This window comes from Geospiza fortis, unplaced genomic scaffold (genome assembly GCF_000277835.1).
Source record: "Geospiza fortis unplaced genomic scaffold, GeoFor_1.0 scaffold281, whole genome shotgun sequence".
NCBI classification, from domain to species: domain Eukaryota; kingdom Metazoa; phylum Chordata; class Aves; order Passeriformes; family Thraupidae; genus Geospiza; species Geospiza fortis.
Window position 1 is genome coordinate 5,479,010 of NW_005054340.1, and position 6,000 is coordinate 5,485,009.

The window sequence follows — 6,000 nt, forward strand, 5'->3', positions numbered from 1 at the left end:
CAATTTTGCACCCAACACCAAGCTGAGTGGTTCAGTTAACACACCTGGCAGATGGTACACCATCCAGAGAGACCTGGGCAAACTTGAGAAGTGGGCTATGGGAACATCGGGAAATTTAACACAGCCAAGTGCAAGGTCGCGGCCAAGTTGAGGCAATCCACTATCTACACAGGGGGATGAACAGATCGAGAGCAGCCCTGCTGAGAAGGCCTTGGGGTGTTTGTGAATGAGAGGCTGGACATGACCTGACAATATGAACTCCCAGCCCAGAAAGCCAAATGCGTCTTGGGCTGCATCCAAAGCAGTGTGGGCAGCAGGGCCAGGGAGGGGATTCTGCCGCTCTGCTCTGCTCTTATGAGACCCCATCTGCAGTGCTGCATCAGCTCTGCGATCCCCAGCACTGGAAGGACATGGGAATGTTGGAGCTAGTCTAGTGGAGGGTTGTCAAGATGGTTGTAGAGCTCTCCTATGAAGGAAGGCTGAGAAAGCTGAGGTTCAGCCTGGAGAAGAAGTTCAGGGTGACCTAACTGTGGCCTTTCAATAACTCATGGGGCCTACAAAAAAGCTAGAGAGGGACTTTTCACAACAGCATAGAAAAAGGGATCATATTTTAAGCTGAGATAGACTTATACTAGATATTAAGAGGATACTCTTGTGGAGCAAAGGTGAGAAGCTTCTTTTCCTTTCCTTTCCCTCTATAACAAACAGGGGGAGGATCACACACAGATTGGTGCTTCACCTATCCTTAGTTTGTCACTTAGATACAGAAGGGAGAATCTATAGGCTTAAGCCCTTATGTATTTCACTATGTGAAGAAAGTGCCACAACACTTCAGAGCCTTTAGTTTTAAAGGCATGTTCATTCACTGTGGCAGCAGAAAAGTGTTTGGTGGGGGCTGTTGCTTTTCATTTTGAGACAGCCAGTCGAAGCATTTGGCTCACTTTCCAAAAAAAACAACAGCTTTCAGAAATAAGTATAAAGATTCTCTAAAAAGCAAAGTGCTTACAAAATGTACCTTGCAATAATTCTATACCTAACTACATCCATAGCCCCTGTATGTTTCTGTGCATCAGCAGCAGAAAGCACCCGCTCTCCATTCACTCAATTTGGGATGAACACTTAAAAATAAAAAAGACTCCTGAATACAGCAGACTCCAGATGTTTCAGATTGCTGTGTGGGCACAGAATGAGGCTATTCAGTTTCACAGCAAGAAAGTAAAATACAGTAAATTACCTTGCCAGGGCATCAAAGTGGCACAGATTACCACTCTTCTTCTATAATCATCAGATGATTAAAGAGCATTTTCCACATTAAAATCTCCTACAAGGGACGACCATTATCCAACTCTTCATTTACTCATTAAGCTACATCTAGGTTTTTACTTTTCTAATTGCAATTTGATACAAGCTCTTTAGTCATAAAGTGTTTTTTTTAAGAAAGAAAAGAGGTTTTATCACCTACAGAGTAAAAACACCATTTTCATTGAAGAGACCTTGAATTTAAAGCAGCATAATTGCAATGTGAGTTGTTTAAAAACAGACCAACAGTTCATAAAAAGCCGAAAACAACAACCTGACCAAAACAAACAAAGATTAAAAGAAACACCCAAGGGGAAGTGAGGTCCAGAAACCCAAGTCCTCCTCTTTATTTGTATGCAGTTCTCAACACAGATGGTGTCAGAAAGCAAGAGTTCAACCGCTTCTTCCTTCACTACAGTAAAAGTGCCCCAAAATCACATAAACCAATGTCTGAAAGCAGGAAATGTTATCTTCCCTACCAAAAGAAACACATATTAAGACACATGACTCAGTTTACCCAGAGCAAATGAGATTTGGAACTGTACCTCCAAATCCTGAAGGGAGAGAGGGAAGAGGAGCTCCAGGAACTGGAAGGTACCCAGGGAGAAGTATGAGGAGAAAGGAGATGCAGAGGAGCTGTTCTGGACTGACGATAATCCAATCCCCCACAATCTGCACCAGGGCCACCTGAGGATGCATCAAAGAGCTTGGAGTGAAGCTCAGCCCAGGAAAGGGCAGGGGAAGAAAAGTGCTGTTCTAAACTCTGTCTTTGTTTCTTACAACTCAGATCTATTTAAAATGCCAATACAGCTTCTCCCACAGTCAAATCTGTTTTGCCTGATAGTAACTCATAAGGGATTCCACCCTCTGTTTAAACCCACAGTCTTCCATGGCAGCATCTCTCCAGTGGGGGAGTGAGAGAGCATCTGGGCAGGCATCTGGTGGCCCGGCAGTTATCTACCTATCACAGCAGAATATTCAGAACTCCTCATGACAGTCCAAAACATTTATTTCCTTTCCTCCAGAATCAGAGGACAGAATAAATATATTTTGATTTATCATCATGTTTTGGACATAGTAAGGAATCCTAAAATTAAAGCCTTCTGGTCCATATATAGATAAAAAACAATTAATCCCCCTCTTACTACTTTTGACTTTGCAGCTAATCCCCTTTCTCATAAATATCCAGATACTGCATATTAACATGGTGTTAATATGTTTAGCTCTATACATGCAAATTAGACTAAACATGATTGATACAAAATCAAGTATCATAAGCAAACCCATTAAGTTAAAAGGCATTAATTTCCAGCAAAAGACTGTGCATGATACAGGTGTGTTAACTTTAACATAAGCAGCAATGAAAACATATTTGTGGTAAACAATGTGAACAACTTCAGTTGAAACCAAGCTGAAATACTAACTCTATCAGAACACATGCCCCCACTTTTTCTTTTAATAAAAATAGTGCTTCAAGATTAATTTGTAAAAGTTATATTTCAAATAAAATTTTAATAAGGAGCTAGTGTGAAAGTGCTTGTGAGTCAATTTAAAACATTTTTTTTTCTACTATGCACATGAATGAGGCTATATATGACTAAATTTAAGTAAATCAGATCATCTGCATTGCTCTGTGTGGGCACAAGTGTGAAAATTATGGCCTTGCAGTTAATTACCTTCTATTTAATCTTTGACTGTATTCACATTGCATTTACTTTTCCAAATAGAAATGGAAACTCTAAATGCACAATTAGCTATAAAGTGCAAAGATCAGAAGAAGAGAGAAATTGCTCAGACCAGTTATTGTCAAGGGCTTTACTGAACTGTGGGTTCACGATGTTTCCAAACTAAAATTCTAAGCCTTTCACTGGAAATGTAGATGTTGGTCAATAAGGCTCTTTTCTGAAGTATCCCTTATGGATGTGGATGTTAGTCTTCAAATCACTAGTTTAAAAACAGTGACTTGACATCAGACAAACAAGTTTTATCTACAGAAGAAGAGGGTTAAAGATTGGGTGGTACTTGAGAAAACGTTGAGAACAAATTGCAGCGTCAAACAAAAAAATATTTTAAAAAGTGCTGAAACAGAAATCTGCATAGCATCCTTACAGAAACACTTAAATTGCTGATGAATAGTGAAGAAAATAATAATGTAGTACCTAATTTTAAATAATACTGCTAAAAAATAATCTAAAATTTATAGCCTGGTGAGATTTGTCCCATTACTGAGTAAACTGATAGAGAATCTTATTAAAGATAGGATGGCAGAACAGCTGGATAAATATAACTTGATAGACTCAAGCCAGCATGGCTCCAGTAAAGGGAAAAAGGGTAGAGGAGAAAGAAATCTCACTTGTTTAACCCAGTAGAGGTACTTTTTTGCAAGCACAAAAAAAATGGGGGGGGTGGGGCAGGGGGAAGGAAAGGGAGTAAATGAAAATGGGCTTAATTAACTTCAGTTTTCAAAAATAATATAATTAAATCTTTCCTAAAGGAATATTAATTTCTTTGTAATTACACATAAGGATATAAATTATTTAGCTTCATGTCACCAGCTGTGTGCTAGGTAGTTTTTCTAAGGGGCAAATATCTTGATTTAGAAACTAATTAAGCAATCGGAAATAAAGTTTAAAAGTTATTCCTCAAAACAACCACAGCTATTTTTAAACAGAAAAATCTCATGGGCCTATGCAGTCAATGATTTGGAAACGGAAATAGCTAGCAAATGGATGACATTTCCCCAGTGCCACTACACTGCTTCTGTTACAAAACAAGCAAGATGCTAGTACATGAAATGTAACATGAGTATTACAACCTGTGTTCCCAGTGAACAGAGGATAAGAAACCTCCAGAACCATTCTTGGTTTTTTCAGTGATTTTTCTTTTCCTGTTTGTTAACATGAATCTTGGACTTCACCACAGACAAGTTAATGATTTTGGTCATCAGATATTAGGAATGCAAATGGAATGATTGAGTACATTGGGTACAGAAAATTATAACCAAAAAATGTCAAAACAGTGGTCTCATACCTTCAAAATCATAAATGAAATTTAAGATGACCCCTCTGTGGAACATATAGAAACTAGGCATTCAGAAAAATCAAAGCTTAGCAGGCTCCATCTTGATATTTCTCCTTTTCACAGATACTGCTATGAAGCAGGAACAAAAGTATTTTTCCAGAACTTATAGAGAGATTGATGCAAGGAAACAAAGGAGAAAAAAGGCTCAAATAACCTGGAGATGTTGCTACTGTCAACCAAACAGTCTGGGCATCAGAGTAGTTTCTCCCCTCTACATCCAAGTAGGAAAGTAGGAAAGCAGCAGAGTAGTGAGTTTCTGGGGGTAGTGAGGAAGCAGGAAGGGTAACTCTTCAAAGTGCTAAATCACAAAACTAATAAAATTTGGAGAAATCATCAGCCAACAAGTCGAAACTTCAGGTAATGTTGGGCAGCGTATTCTTACAGACAGGGAGAGGATCAGGGGGGAGCCACAAACACATTTAACAAGTAAACATTCTCTGTGTCTCCCACCAAGCACAGATGACACCTTGCAAACAGTCAGGCAGCACAAGCAGCCCTGAGAGTCAGACTTGGTTCTGGTAGCTGCTGGTCCTCAAGAACTGGGTACAGGCACCTCTGCAGTGCTCTTGGACACACACATTTTGCACAGCGCTCACTGGCATGGTGCTCTCCTTTCGGAGCTCAGCAGGATCCACTTCAAAATTCATAAAATTGTCACTCACAAAGACCTCAGCAAGTTACGGAAGCTCTTCCTCAAACCTCCTCCCTGCTCTGGCCAAGACCGTCACAAGGATCTTAAGCAAGGTAAAATCTGTTCCTGCTCTTAGGTTCCTGAGGCTTCATCTGCCTGGATACCTTTGGGATCAAAGAGTACTGCTGGGGAAGGTCTGCTTATTCCTCTTTCAGTTACTTCAAGTTTCTAGTTTTTCAAGACTCACAGCTATCCTCCTTTTCCCCTTATTTTTTTTTTTAATTTATTGAAGTGAGAGGCCTCTGAATGAGGCCAATAGATGCTCAAGCAATCTGGAAAGCTGGAAGACCATGAGCCCCTAACAGAGACACAGGGATGAGCAAGAAAGAAAATCTAAGAGAAAGGAGCTGTAATATCTAACTCCAAAGGAGGCCGTGATATACAAGGCACATCAGAATTGTGATGAAATGAAGACAAATTTATCCAGAATTAACAATTTGCCAGGAAAGCTAAACTAACCTATGCTGGAAGTGAAGCAATACTGTATGTCAAACAAACTTAGAACTGAATTAAGATTAAACAAGCTATCTGTGTCAACAATTAGCACCAGGAACACACGTAAAAATTCAATACCAAAATAGAATAATTACAGAGTTGGCTCTTCATTAGCAATTGTCTGAACCTTGTCAAGGATATCCAGAAATGTACTTTTCCCTCTATATATTTTCTTTCCATCTACGTATTCCCTCAGTAAATTTCTGCCTCTAGGCAAAGCATATTGGCCTCTTGGATGCCTTCAGCAAGTACCGGAGGTTTTTCAGTCTGGGGTTTTCTTGTTTTGTTTTTTTCAGTTGCCCTGCCTGCTTATGTCATCCAGAACTCATGAGGTTGTTTTTTGCTTTGTTTCTTGGAAACATTCTTGCTCTCCCCTTATCCCCATTCCCCATTCCACCCCCCCCCCCCCCCATTTCTTCTTTCCAAAAATTTTT

The 6,000-nt window shown here is 39.7% G+C and overlaps 1 protein-coding gene across 1 annotated transcript in view; it reads right to left on the minus strand.

The window, feature by feature from the left end:
* Positions 1-1,912, minus strand: part of CDH12 (cadherin 12) — a 417,439-nt gene extending 415,527 nt beyond the window's left edge. The window contains exon 1 of the mRNA XM_005422574.3: positions 1,845-1,912. The gene's annotated coding sequence lies outside the window, so the exon portion shown is untranslated. The remainder of the gene's footprint in view (positions 1-1,844) is intronic.
* Positions 1,913-6,000: the final 4,088 nt, after the last annotated feature.